Here is a 15,444-nt window from a genome sequence, read left to right on the forward strand (position 1 = left end):
CTATGTTAGAGTCACTGTTCTTTCCAACAGCTGGCAAGACTGCAGCTTGGAGTGTTTCAACCTCGGCACTGCGGACATGGGGTGAGGAGTTGGTGGTGGGGCCGCCCGGGCATGGCGGGAAGGTCAGCAGCAGTCCTGGCCTCCACCCTCTAGATGCCAGTAGCACCCCAACTTAAGACAACCCCAAATGTCACATGCCCCTGGGGACGTTTGTTTGTGTGCACGAGGCCACACCTGCTGGGCACTCGCGGCCTGTGAACACCGGTTGTTTCCAGGACCTCGTCTCTCTGAGCAGCGGTGCAGCTCGCATTCTGAACTGTCTCCTATACTCAGGGTCAGACTCCACTGGATCGGCTCCCCAGACAGGTGTCCCCCGAAAGGCAAGCAACACACATCCAGCACGTGTGAGAACCTGCTCCTAAGCCCCGGAAAGCCCAGGGCTGTGTTCCTACAGTCACAGAGCTTTGCAGTATTTGCCAAATACAAAAACGGAACCCTGCCTTTTACTGGCAACCAGCTGAGCCCCTTGTCTTTGCTCTGCTGCCCGTGCCCAGCGCCATGGGCACCTGCGGTCTCGTGGGACGAATTTATGAGGTCAACAGTCACTTCTGGGAGGAGCTCAGTTGTCATCAGCAGCCCTGGGAACAAGGATGAGCTTGAAGCAGTGGGCCTGCCAGCCCTGTGCTGTGCTCTTGGGAAAGGGGCGGGGACAGAGGCCACACCACCTCACGAAGGTGCCCTCCAGCGCCTGGCACCTGAACTAAGTGTGGGTAGACGAGGAAGGCAAGGCTTGACACGCACACAGCCAGAAGTTAACTCAGAAGATCGTTTGAAGTGGAGGGCTCAGTTCTCAGCGAGGCATTGGCAAGTCCTCTCCTGCCACAGGCTGGGCTAACTGATCTGTCAACTTGACTGGGCTGACGGAAGCGCAGGGGCTGGCAGAAGACTGTTTCGGGGTGTCTGTGAGGGTGCGTCCCGAAGAGGGTGGCACTGGAACCAGGAGTCTGCGTGAAGAAGACGGCCCTCGCCCTGGCCGGCAGCAGGCCCAGGGGAACCTGTGGCTGAGGCAGCAGGGCCCGCATATCAGGCTATGGGTTGGGCACAGACCACACCAGTCCCAGGCTTACGGCCCACTTGTTCTCTGCCCATTCTGGGATCGATTTCTGAGAAGCCGCTGATCCGGTTCCTCCATAGGCCCCTCCCCTGTACCTGCTGTCTCCCGGCTCCGGGCACCGGGACCAGCAGGAGCACGTCTGCACGCATCGTCTCTGGTCCTGAGCCGCTGCCTTGGCTGCTCTCTCTCTGTATCATGGATCCTCCAGCGCCCTCTGATCAGCAGGGCCTCAGCCTCAAAAACAGGGGAGACACTGCTTATACACTCAAGACAATGCAAGGGACCGTTTCTTCCTCTTTTGCAGGAAAGATGAGCTCCTAGCAGCCACACTGATGGAGACCAGCACCTGGATGGGCCCTGGAGGATGAGAGGAGGACCACACACTAATTACCAACTGTGTCCTCAGATGATGGAATCTTCCGGAGCAGGGCTCCCATGGCAGGAAGAGGAAGGGCCCTCACTGGACGTTTCTGCTGCAGGGGGTCAGCCTGCCCCCCCAGTGGCCTTGCATGGAGTGTTCCTGTGCACATACGCTCTCTCTCTCTCTCTCTTTCTCTCTCTCTCTCTCTCTCTCTCTCTCTCTCTCTCTCTCTCTCACACACACACACAGAAACACAGACATACACACCCATACACATGCATGCACATGCACACACATACACACACACACAATACACATACACACTCCCCCATCCAGTCCCTCAAGAAGAGCTGAGCAGCCCTAGCTGGTGATTCCCAGTGGTTAAAGTGTTGGCCCGAGCACCGAAGGGTCTCAGGTTTAATTCCTGGTCAAGGGCATGTGCCTGGGTTGTAGGTTTGATACCCAACTCCGGTTGTGGGGGGGCATGCAGGAGGCAGCCAGTTGATGTGTTTCTCCCACATCAATGTTTCTCTCTCTTTCCCTCCCTCTCTCCCTTCCACACTCTCTAAAAAAAAAATCAATGGAAAAATTATATCTTTGGGAGAGGATTAACAAAACAACAACAACAAAAGAAGAGCTGAACATTTTCCTGCACCTAATGATTTATTGCTCTTTTTTAAAAAAATTAAATGTATTAGAGTAACATTGGTTAATAAGATTATACAAGTTCTGGGTGTACAAATCTACAACACATCATCTGAATATTGTACTGTGTGCTCATCACCCATAGTCTAGTCTCCTTCCATCACCATGTATCTGACCCCTTCAGCCTCTTCATCCCCCACGCCCTCTGGTGAGTACCATACTGCTATCTGGGTCTATGAGTTGGTTTAGTTTGGTTCGTTTGTTGCTTTCTGATATCCCACATATGAGTGAAACTATATTGTTTTTGTCCTTTCCCATCTCACTTATTTCACTTAGCATGATACGTTCAAGATTCACCCATGTTGCCACAAATGGCAATATTTCATCCTTTTTATGGCTGAGTAGTATTTCAACGCACCACATCTTCTTTACCTATCATTGGTCAATGGACATTTAGGTTATTTCCATCTCTTGGCCACTATGAATAATGCCCCAATGAATATAGGAGTTCATATATCTTTACAAAAAAGTGTTTTCACATTTTAAAAACATATTTTTATTGATTTCAGAGAGGAAGGGAGAGGGAGAGAAAGAGAGAAACATCAATGATGACAGCGAACCATTGACTGGCTGCCTCCTGCATGCCCCACACTGGGGATCAAGCCCGAAACCCGGGCATGTGCCCTGACCGGGAATTGAACTGTGACCTCCTGTTTCATAGGTCGACGCTCAACCACTGAGCCACACTGGCCAGGCTGTTTTGACATTTTTTGAGTAGATACTCAGAAGTGGGATTACTGAATCATACGGTAGCTCAATTCTTAACTTTTTACCTATAATAATTAGGGGCTAATATCCAAAATGTATCAAGTACTCATTTAACTCAACAACAACAGCAAAAAACAAACAACTCAATTAACAAATGAGCAAAGGACCTGAAGAGACACTTCTTCCAAGAAGACAAACAAATGGCCAACAGATACATGAAAAGATATTCAACTTGACTAGTGATTAGGGAAATGCAAATCAAAACCACAATGAGATACCACCTCACACCTTTTAGAATGGCTATCATCAACAAGACAGGTCATAACAAGTGTAGGAGAAGATGTAGAGAAGAAGGAGCCCTCATTCACTGCTGGTGGGCATGCAGACTGGTGCAGCCACTATGGAAACAGCGTGGCCGGTCCCCTTCATTGCCTTTCCCAGCTCCAGGAAGACTGCATTCCTCCGTCGTGGCCCACCCCTTCCTCCATCTTCAAAGGCCATGGCGTTGGGTCCAGAACTTCCCACAGTGCCTCCCTCTGACCTGCCTGCCCCATCACAGCCCCTTCCCTGACTCGACTCCAGCCCTATACGTTTCAGGACCCTGCGAGGACACTGCACGGACTGGACAACCCAGGTTACCTCCACCCTCAGGGTCTTAATGTAATGAACTGTAGCTACAAAGTCCCCTTTGCCGTGTGACATACGAAGACGTCTCAGGCTCTGGAACTGGCAGTGGGCATCTTTGGGGCTGTATATTCTTCCCGCTCAGGCTCATCCCTGCCTGGTGGCTGCCGGCCCAAGCGATCGGATTTAGTCTGGAAAGCGGCCTGCTTGTGAGTGGAGACCCTGAGGTCTCAACACTGAAGGAGGCTGCCTCAATATGTCAAGGATTTCGGAGAGGGCCCTGCCTGGGGTGCCCAGATGGCACTGGCTCTGACTACAGGGCCTAAGGGTAAAGTGGGACTGCCAGGCCACCCAGGGGCTAGGCCTGCCCGGAACTGCTGCCTGCCCACAGCTCCCGCCCCTGGCTGGTGGCTGAGGCTGCAGGTGGGGCCTGTTCCAAGATCACAGAATCCTCCCGTGCCCACCACGGTGCTCAGGGCCTGCTGGACAGTCTTTGCACCCTGGCAGCTCTTCCAAAAGTCAGCTCCCACCCCCCTCGAGGCTCTGTGCTTCCCTCACTGCCAGGCCTGCCAAGTGCAAGCCCACCCGAGCACACAGAGGCCCCATCTCCTGCAGGCTTGCGAGGCTCTCATCTCAGATATGTGCCCCTCCCGTGGGAGGCTTGGTGGCTCTCAGCAATCGATCACTCACTTGGCCATCAGTAAATTGGCTTTCAGGGAATTGATTTCTGGCAAATCTGCCTAGAGTGGCCAGGTGGCATGGTGACAGATAGCCTCATTTCTTGATGAAACTGGAGCCTGGCCTTTCTCCAGGAGTGATCAGGCAGGACTGGAGAAGGGGGCCTAGGGCTGGGGTGTCCATGGATGGAGGTGCACTGCCCTGCTGCCACCAGCACCCCAGCCCAGCCCTCCTGGGATTCTGTGCTGCTGTCCTGACCTGAGTCACAGACCGTCAACCTTGGAATCCAGGTGGGGGGATGGAGCCAAAGGGGCCAGGGCTGGGTGAGGAGCCGCAGAGTGGGAGGGAGTGCTGGAGGCGGGGGGAGGTGGGGGGGTTTGCGGAGAGGGCCACTGGGGTTGAAGGCATTGGAGACAGAACCTCTGGGCATGGCTGTGAGAAGGGGCAGCAGAGGGAAGGGCCTGGGAGGAGTCTCAGGGTTTGTAAGGCGGAAGGCCAGCCTAGGAGGGAGAGGGGCCAGGCAGACCCTGATGGAAGACAGGGGTGCATATGGGGACCTGCCTGACCCTGTTGGGTAACTGCTTCCAGAGGCCCTGAGATCCCAGGTAACAACCCAGCAGCTCCCAGTGGGGGGTGGATTCAGTGGAGAAGCCTGGGGCACAGCGCACAGCCTTAGAGATGGCAGCAGTCCTGGTGACGGGCCCGCTGTTACAAGAAAGAGAAACCCTTTCAAAAGAGCGTGGGCACAAAGGGTAAATGCTGGAAGAAGCCCAGTTCTGAGGGGTCCCATGATGGATCCTGCAGCAGGACTCTCCAGGGACCTGTGGGAACCAGGGAGTCACCAGGCAGCTGCCCCTCCTTCCCCTTCCCTTTCTCTGGATGGCTGGTCTCCTCCCTCTGCCGCCACCCCCCCCCCCACACACACCCACCCCCGCCCCATGACTGCTGCCCCTGCCCCAACCCCAACCGTGTCTCTGCTCTCTGGCCACTGGGTTTGGACATGGCTGTGACCAGCCCTCATGGAGGTGACTCTGTATGACTCCAGCTCCAGGTGCAAACACAGCTGACCCGCTGGGTCACTGCACGACTTGGAGAGACTTTGATGCTTCCCTACGTCAGGAGCCCACCCAGCTTCAGTGGGCTGTGGCCACAGGCTGTTATTCAGTCTGTGGGGAGGGCCACCTGTGCCCTCCAGGGGCCTTGGGCACACTCATCAGGGGCCTGTGTGTCCTGGGATTCTCACCTGTGAACAGGAGGTGGGCACAGTGACCTGGAAATACGGAGCTCTGTCCTGCTGGCACAGTAGCACCAGGGCTGGGCCCTGGGCCTGGGGAGTCCTGTGGATGCCACAGGCTGACCATTAGGGGCCTCCTTAAACACCCTGCTCCTCCGTCCCTCTGCCCCGGCCCTGAGACAGTCCCTGCCAGGTGCTGGACTATCACACGACTGGGACAGGGGGTCAGAGAACAGGAACCAGCCAGAGAGGGCAGGTGGACATGGACCTCCCAGGTGGCTTGAGAAGGGTGACTGGACATCCTGGCCTCTCGGAGGCAGCCTGTGCGTGTCAATCGTCCTGGCAGGATTGTGAATGGTTCCCCTTTCACTTTCAAAAGTGCCCTGGCCAGTGAGGAACTACATGTTGTCCCAAGGCCGTGGGCACTTAGGATGTGAATGTCAACTTGGTGACCAGGTGGGAACCTGTTGTGAGAGGCCAGGAGTGTCAGCACAGCCACCTCCCCTTGGCGCACACCCCGCCCTTCTGCCCTCATCCCAGGATTCGAGACCTGCTGTCCTCGGAACCCGGCTCTGACCTCTCAGAGGCGCTGGGCTGGGCACCCAATGTGTCGGCCCAGAGGACTCGTGTCTTTCTGCTCCGAGCAGAAATGCCGGGAGATTACGGAGCTTTTCTGAAGAGACAGAATGCTTCGTTTTCTTTAGCCTCAAGTGGTATGCGGTTACAAATGTGATTACAGGGTTGTTTATTAAATTGAGACTTATTTTGCTACTTTATTCAGTCAACATTATTGAGTCAGTCCAGCATTTGATTTTCAGGGCTGATGTAGAAGCTTGGTAATGTAACTAAGTTTACCGTGAGAAAGGTGAATCGGTTATTCACATATCTTCATTCACTTGGCTCTGGTTAAAAGATTAATAATTCAACTATGATCACATTATGTTTTGGTTGCTGTGTTAGTTTTTGGTAGTAGTTCCTTTAATCATTTCATGTTAAACCAAATACTGGGGCTTCATTTGGGTTATTAAGAGAAAATTGTGCTATCAATTGTGCGTGAAATGGTAAATTCTTTTTTATTAAGCAGAGGGCGACTGCTGCAGGGCCTGTCCTGTGCAAACCAAGTTGGCTTTGTGGAGACTCAGGTGGGTGTCAGGGGTCTGACTGCTGGAGAATCAGGTATGAGGCCTCTTTCAAGTGGAAAGCTGTCATAAAAGGGCGCTCAGGGCCAGTCTCCAGTTGCAGGCACGAACCATCTTTTTGCATCTTAAATACAGAAATTGTGTCCCTTCCTATGGAACACCTGCCTGTAAGGGAGTCTGTTTTATACAGTCCACCAGCTGATCAAAGTTGCTGAGGTTCCCTGTGCGCCGTGCACTGGAGACATTGATGGGTCAGGCGAGTGTGTGCTCATCTGGGTTACTGAGAAAATTATGCTATTAATTGTGCATGAAATAATAAGTTAGTTCTTCTAGGGCAGCTTGCACACTAACAGCCTGATGAGTGGATGGCAGTAGGAATTAGTTTTCTATGCTGTGTAACAAATTACCACCAGCACAGCAGCTCGAACAACCCCATTTATTATCCCACAGTTTCTGTAGGTCCAAAGCCCAGGCCCAGCTCAGCTGGGTTCTTCACTCAGGGTCTCACCAGGTTGTAACTGAGGTGTTGGTGGGGCTGAGGTCTCACCTGAAGGCTTGTCTGGGGAAGGGTTTCTTCCAACACATGCAGGTTGTTGCAGAACTGGTTTCCGTGAGACAGAAGGATTCACAGTAGCTGCTTCTTCAAGGCCAGGAGAGTCTCCACTCCAGGCTGCAAAGATCACAGTTACAGGAGTGACAATCTCACCACTTTTGCTCCAATGCATGGGCTAGAAGCAAGTCATAGCGTCAGCCACACTCAAGGGGCAGATCATGCAAGTGTGTGACCCACTGGGGGTCACGTTAGGTTCCGTGACACACAGTAAAGGAGGCAGGCTGAGTAAAGGGGTAGTTCCAGCCAGGAGGGCCAGGTTTGAGGGCGGGGGCGGGGGGGGGGGAGGTTGGGGGGTGGGCAATGGTAAGTAAGGCTGAGAACGTGAGTGTGCTGGGCTGAGAAACTTTACTTTATGAACAGTGGGAGCCAATCATGGTTTTGGAACCTTTTTTTGAACATTAACATAAATTTAGGTAGACAATAGGGTTGGGCCAGAAACCAGACTTTGCTCAGGTTATGGAACCTTGAGTGGATGAGCCCACCCCACCCCACCTCCACTCACACCCCTGGAGTCCAGCTGCCGAGGGCTGCCGAGCTCCCACCAGTGTCCTGAACCAGCCTCTTGCAGCAGCCGTGCTGGGGCAGTGCCCATGGCTTCCAGTGACTTCCCGGGCCATCCAGACCTCAGGGCAATGAGTGAATCAGACTCTGGCAGCTGGGCATTCTACCTTTAGGGTAGTTTCTGGTGTTTACCTGAGTGAGGCCTCCAGGTAGACTCTGAGCATCCCGCCGTGGAAGTGTCGGTTCACGGGGGACACGTGTCACACCGTGGCCCTCTGCCTGTGCGCTCTGCTCACTAGGGACAGGCTTGGCTGACGAGGACAACGTCCACTAAGCAGAACATTCCCGCGGCAGGGAGGGGCCCTGCGAGGAGGGCTCTGCATGTGCCCTCTTTCCTCCAGGGCTCCGACGCTTATCTTTGACAGTCATGTGTCCCCTGGCCAGCTAAGTGCAAACGAGCATTTGCCAAGAGGAAAAGAATGTGTACCAAATGAGACATTTCGGGGAACTGAGATGATTTCAGTACTGATTTTTCAAGCATTCTTGAAATAACAAAGAGGTTTTAGGGGCAAAAAATAAGAGTCTTCTTATTTTTAGTTGATTTGTATAAACGGCCTATTTGGAATATTTAGAAGGTCCAGAAAAGTTTGCAAACTTTTTGTTTATTTTCCCACCAAAATGGAAACACTGTTATTATTCTGAGATGACAAGTATAATGCAAGCTTAACAAAGAGTTTAAACTTTACAGAACTGTGTGACGTAAAAAAGCGCAAGTCCCCCACAATGCCACCCTCATCTAGTTAACTGCAACCAACAATCGTTCACATATTTTTTGTGTGCACAAAGTTCATTATGTAACGGAAGTCCTCTCTGTGTTTGTTCTGTATTTTCTTACTAGTTTTTGGATGCCTTTCTATGTACAGAGACAGCATGTTAACCCAATGTGGACTTGAAATAAAAATTAGGGAAGTGGATTTTTATCTAATTGTAGAATTTTGTTTTGTTTTGTTTTGTTAATTCTCACCAGAGGATATTTTTCCATTGATTTTTAGAGAGAGGGGAAGGGAGGGGGAGTGACACAGAGAGAGAAACATTGATGTGAGAGAGACACACCAATTGGTTGCCCGCACCCTGACCAGGGCTGGGATCGAGCCTAAAACCGAGGAATCAAACCCAGGACCCCTCAGTCTGTGGGTTGATGCTCTATCCACTGAAGCAAACTGGCTAGGGCTAATTGTGGGAATTTTTTATTTAGATTTTTTTCTTCTTGCTAATGTTCAGAGTTAGAGAGAGACTATAGTTTGACTCAAACTGCATCACAAGTAAACCAGAACAAGTTTCTGATTTGTTAAACTTTTCTGCTTAAATTTTTAAAAAATCAGTTGAGCCAGAAATAATGCTAAGTTTGCCCCTTCTTACTCTGGACGCCCCTCCCCTGTTTCTGATCTAACGGCTCTGGGAGAGTGGAAGGCAAGATGGGACGAGGACGGTGTGAGGGTGCGTCTGCTTCGGGTCCAGCGCTGAGGAGAGTCAGGGCTCAGGGCCCCCGGCACAGACCTGGCTGCTGCAGGTGGAGGCGGTCTCAGCTGTTGGCAGGAGGGCCTGTGACTGCTCCCTGAGGCTTTCTTGGGACGGGACCACTGGGACTCTGTGCAGCGGAGCCAGAGAAGCTCTTCAAATAAAGGCTTCCGTGAGCCCATTCCCGAGGAGGGGAAGGTCAATATAAGTAAACCCATTTTGTCTGTTTTTAAATAGTTGTGTGATATCCCACTGTGTAAAACTGTATCTCTGGGGACCCTGGCTGAGGGGCACTGAGTTGGTTAATTTGTTCACTTGTGTAGCCCCTGCGTACTGAGTGTCTGAAAGTGACCAGCCCTGTTCTGAGATTTTCTAACACAGCAGGAAGCAGAAGGGACAAAACGTGCCTGCCCTTGTGAAACTCATACATGAGCATGTGGGGGTGGGGGTGGGGGGGTGAGAGTGAGTGGGAGGGGGAGGATGCAGGGGAGTAACAGCAAAGGAACAAATATAACATTTAGGATGTTAGTGGGTGATACAGGTAAGAGTAAAGCAGCAAAGTGCATGAGGAGTGTGTGTGTGTGTGTGTGTGTGTGTGTGTGTGTGTGTGTGTGTGTGTTGGGGCAGGTGGAGAGTGTTGATTGCAAATAAGCCTCTGACAGGTCACATTAGAGACAAGGACTAAGGAAGTTATGGTGATGAGAGAGAGAGAGAGATGAGCCTTAGGAGAAAGGCATCCCAGGCATTGAGAATAGCATGTGCAAAGGCCCTGAGGTGAGGGCATGGCCAAAAACCAGCAGCGTCCTCTGTGGTCAGTGTGGACTGAGCAAGGGACAGAGTCATAGGAGTTTAGGTCAGAGAGTAAATGGGGGACAGATTACATAGAGTTTTTTTTGTTTTTAATTTTTTTAATATATTTTATTGATTTTTTACAGTGAGAAAAGGAGAGGATAGAGAGTTAGAAACATCAATGAGAGAGAAACATGGATCAGCTGCCTCCTGCACACCCCCTACTGGGGATGTGCCTGCAACCCAGGTACATGCCCTTGGCCGGAATCGAACCTGAGGCCCTTCAGTCTGCAAGCCGACGCTCTATCCACTGAGCCAAACCGGTTTCGGCTCACATAGAGTTTTAAAGGCAACTTCTAACATATGATAAACGGCACCTAGTTAGAGAGTACAATTGGTCATTGTTGACACTTGTAAAATCATCACCACAATCCTGATAATGGGCAGACACTTCGCCAATGAAAGTCTCCTGGGCCCTGAGCAACCCTGGCCCCTCCCTCCTGCCTGGTGTGGTTTCCTTTTTTCAGATGGACACCCAGCTGTTCCAGGATTGGTTCTGAACCCCTCCTTTCACCACTGAACTGTACTTGCCCCTTTGTCACCGGCAAGTTGTCCATACATTTGGGCCTATCTCTGGACACCCTGTTCTGTTTCCTCGGTCTATCTATCCTTATGCCAATACCACGCTGCCTTGCTTACTGCAACTTTATAAGTCTGGAAACCAATAGTCTTAGTCCTCGGACTCCTTCCTCTTTTTAAAGTTGTTTTGGCTATTCTAGGTCCTTTACATTCCCATACAAATTTTAGAATTGGCTCATCATTTTCTTCAAAGGACCCCGCTGGGATTTCTGAGAGGGATTGCGTTGACAGTGTACATCAAAACGAGGAGTGTTATGTATCTGGACCACGTTGAATATTTCTGTCCACGAACACGGAATACTACTTCGTTTCCAGTTCTTCAATTTCCCTCGGCAACTATTTTATGATTTTCAGAGAACAGGTTTTGTCAGTTTGTCCCTAAATATTTCATGCTAGAGGCCAGGTGCATGAAATCGTGCGTGGGTGTGGTCCCTAGGCCTAGCCTGCGATCAGGGCCATCTTGCTGCCACCCACCCCAGTTCCCTGTTCACCATCCAGCGATGGGAGCCTGACGGCCAATGGATGGACCAAGAGGTTGGCCATTGCTGCCTGCTTTCCGGCCCAACCCCTGCTGCAGGTCGCCCTCTGTGTGTGGGGCAACCAGTGGGGCAGGGGTCTTGGCCTGGCACTGCCTGCATCCCCCACCACCCACCCCAGTTCCTGTTCACCATTGCCATCGGTGATCAGAGCCTGCGGGCCGCGGGGAGGGACCAAGAGGTCTGCAGTTCTTGCCTGCTCACCAGTCCCGCCCCCTGCTGCCATGCACTCCGGTTCCCCATTCACCATCGGCAATCGGAGCCTGCCGGCCAGGAAAAGAGACCAAGAGGTGGTCAGTGCACCTCATAGTGACTGGTCGAGCAGTCGTTCTGGTTGTTTTGCTGTTATGGTCGCTGGGCTTTTATTATATGGGATTGTTGATGCTATTGTAAATGTTCTTTACATTTCAAATTCCAATTGTTTGTTTCTAGGATATGGAAAACAATTTTAAATATATACATATTTTTATTGATTTGGGGGGATTAAGCCTGCAACCCAGGCATGTGCCCTGACTGGGAATGGAACCACGACCTCCTGGTTCATAGGTTAAGGCTCAACCACTGAGCCACACCAGCCGGGCAGGAGATAGAATTTTGATGTTTATTTTAATGTGTTGATCTTGTACCCTGCAACGTTGCTCCACTCAATTGTTAGTTCTCATAACTTTTGTGTAAATCCTGGTGGGTTTTTCTCCACAGGTGATCAGGTTATCTAAAGACAGTTCAACTTCTTTTCCAGTCGGAACCCTTTAATTTCTCTTTCGTAACTTACTACACTGACTAGCCCTTTCACATCATGTTGAAGAGGGGGTGAGAGCGGCACCCGCCTTGTTTCTGATCCTGGAGAGAAAGTATCCAGTTTCCATGGAGAGTGACGTTAGCAGCGATGTTCGTAGACGGCTTTGTTAGGTTGGTGATGCTGTGTTTTATTACAAGTTTGCGCAGTTTTTCACAGAAATGGAGGCTGGGTTTTGTCAAATGCGTTTTTATTGTCTACGGAGATGATTTTTAATTTCCCAACAGGCTGAGGATAGCGGACCTAATTGGCTAACATTTAGTTACGGATAGGAATATCTCTATTCATGAGATACTCATCTGCTGTTTTCTTATAAAGTCTCTGTCTGGTTCGGGTAACGAAGGAATGTTGGTTCATAGAATGAGCCGGGACATGTGTCCTTGTCTCCAATTTTCTGGAAGAGTTTGTGGAGAGACTATTATTCTTCTTGTTTGGTCGAAGGCATCAGTGAGTCCTCCTGGGCCTGGAGTTTTGTTGGTGGGAGGGCTTTTCACTACAAATTCAATTTGTTTGATAGATACAAGGTTATGAATTCAGATGCGTGTTTCTACTCGAGCAAGCTTTGCTGATTTCAAGGAATTTGAATCATTTCATTTAAGCTGTCAGCTTAGCATAAAGTTGTTCCAAATATTCCCTTATTATTCTTTCACTATAGAATCTGTCACCTCCTCATTCCCGATATTGGTTATTTGTCTTGTCCCCTTTATCCCTGGCCGGTCCAACCAGAGGTTTACCGCGTTTATTGATCTGCTCTAAGAACCGGCCTTGGCTACATGGATTTCCTCTATTTACTTTTCTTCTATGCCATTGATTTTCACTGCAATCTTGACTCTTCCCCATCTATTTACACTGGGTGAGCTCACTCTTCTTTTCCTGGTTTTTAAGGAGGAAGCTGAGGCCATCATGTGAGGTCCTGCTGCTTTTCTAAGACAAGCACGTAGGGCTATGTAAGTACTGCTTTCGCGGCATCCTATCCAGTTTCGACAGGCTTCACTTTCATTGTCATTTAGTTCAACATTTTCCCTTACTTCCTTTTTTTATCTCTTCTTTGAACCATGGGGTGTTTAGAAGTGTGTTATTTAGTTCCCAAATATTTGTGAACTTTCTAGTATCCTTCTGCTATTGATTTCTATTTTAATTCCTCTTTTGTTAGGCAACATGCTTTTGTATTCCCTGAATCTTTAAAAATGTATTGAGCTCATTTCACAGTCCAGAGTGAGGTCTGTCTTGATTCAAACGTGCTTGTGAGGAGAATGCCTATTCCGGTGTTTTTGGGTGGATGTTCCCTGAATGTTAGTTAAGTCAACTAACATTGCTGCTTAGAGTGGTGCTCAAGCCTGCTGGGTCCTTGCTGATTCTCTGCTTACGTGTTTTCTTTCCCCCTTATTGAGAGAGGAAAGTATGAGATGCCTGTTAGATATTCCCACTTTCTCAGTGTTATAAATGACACTGCATTGGATATCTTCACACAGTTGTCTGTGTCCCGGTGTCTGTCTGTTCCCCCAGGTGCACTGCTGGAGGCCTTTCCGTTTTGTGATGGAGGTGTCTTTCAGAAACCATGTCATCATGTTTCTGTCAACACCTGTGTGCATGCCCGTCCCCCAGGCTCTCTTGACTCTCAGGTCCCATGGGGAAGGCTCCTGTCCCCAGACTGCGAGGTCCCTGAACACAACCTCTGGATTGGAGTTGCCAAAACACTGGGCTGAGCACCCTGGTCTTGGCATCTTTAGGGATTGCCTCAGCTAGAGAGAGGGTCTCTCTGGTCTAGTGACCCACCGCACCCCGCTAAGTCTGCCTCTGAAGCTCAGCCTCATCCTGGCCCTGGGGCAGAGCTGCTACTGGGCATTGAGGCCGGCCTTCTGTTATCTCGTTCCTGCCTGGGTCACGGTTCTTACCCTCACTCTGCCCTTTCCTCCTTCCTCACGTCCCCCTGTGATGGCAAAGGGTCCTCCTCATTCTTCACTGAGTCGCGTACTCAAGGCACTTCTCCAGTGTCTGCCTGTGCCTGGGACACTCTGTGGAGACGCCACTAGAAAGGACCCCAGCGGGGACTTGCAAGCCCGTCTCCGCTTCCATGCCTGAGCGGATGGGGCCTGTCCACCAGCACGTCCACTCAGAATGATGAAATCTGCTTCCAGGAGCAGGGAGAATGCACTTTCACCACACTTTCTGCTGGACAGTCACGGTCAGTCACTCAGGAGCGCAGATCTAATTACGATGGGCTCGCTCCCTGGAAGCCATGTCAGTGTTCAGTGTTCTGCCTCCGGAAACTGAACATTGCAGTTAGAATTTAGGGGATTTGAAGTGATGTTTTTGTGGGGTAGGCTTTCACGTGCCTATTACTTTGATACATATGGGAAGTTATTCACATCCCCTCTGATTGTCTGCTTTAAAAATGTCTGATGGAGGAGGGACCTCCCACTGCACTGAGCTGTTGACAGGTTAGTGGCCGAGAGCCTGGGGACCAGGCTGTCCCCTTAGCCAGCCCTGCTTGCTGGGTCGGCTGGGCCCGGGGCTCCTGGGCCTCTGCTACGTGCGCTACAGCCTTGAGGCTCAGCCCACTCCGCCCAAGCCCCGCCCAGCACTGGCCACGGCTGACCACTGAGTGGGGGCACAGTGGCCCCTCATAAGCTTGCTGTCCCCACAGGTCTCATTCACTGTAAGCGAGGAAGGTTGTAACACTTCCACTCCACATCAAGGATGTTGAGCCCCTGTTCCAGGCGGGGAGTTTTCCTGGTCACAGCCTTTGGCTGTTTGGGGAACATGGCCAGGAGCTCACCGCTGCGTCAAATTGTAAAGCGTGGATCGTGCCCCGACTCATCTCTCTCTGGCTGTCACGGCTGGGGAGGGTGTTTGGCATCTGCTGGGCAGGGGCCAGCGGTATACAGGACAGCCCCAGGGCAAAGAGCCACCTAGCCCAGAAAGCCGAAGGGGCCTGCTCAGGGCATTCCCAGCCACCCTGAGCCCGGGCACCACCCTTGGCCCTTCCGTTCCCCTAGTCTCGCAGCCACAGGCCTCTTGAAGTGTTCCTGAGACCGGAGGGGTGCTCTGTGTTTCTTCCCCTCCTCACCCTAGACTCGGAATCGAGTGATAAGAAGGATCCACGCACGGACTCATGGGACGGCAAAGCTGGATGAACAATGTGACTTGAATCTAGGGCAGCCGTGGGCAAACTACGGCCCGCGGGCCGGATCCGGCCCGTTTGAAATGAATAAAACTAAAAAAAAAAAAAAAAGACCGTACCCTTTTATGTAATGATGTTGACTTTGAATTTATATTAGTTCACATAAACACTCCATCCATGCTTTTGTTCCGGCCCTCCGGTCCAGTTTAAGAACCCATTGTGGCCCTCGAGTCAAAAAGTTTGCCCACCCCTGATAGGGGGTCCTGCTGCACCCCATCCTCGACCTTGGGACCCGGGTGCAGAGGGCTGGCCGCTGGTGCCAACCATGTGGCTTGCCTAGAGGGTCCTCACCTACACAGCGGGGA

Source organism: Myotis daubentonii, chromosome 7, assembly GCF_963259705.1.
Source record: "Myotis daubentonii chromosome 7, mMyoDau2.1, whole genome shotgun sequence".
NCBI lineage: Eukaryota > Metazoa > Chordata > Mammalia > Chiroptera > Vespertilionidae > Myotis > Myotis daubentonii.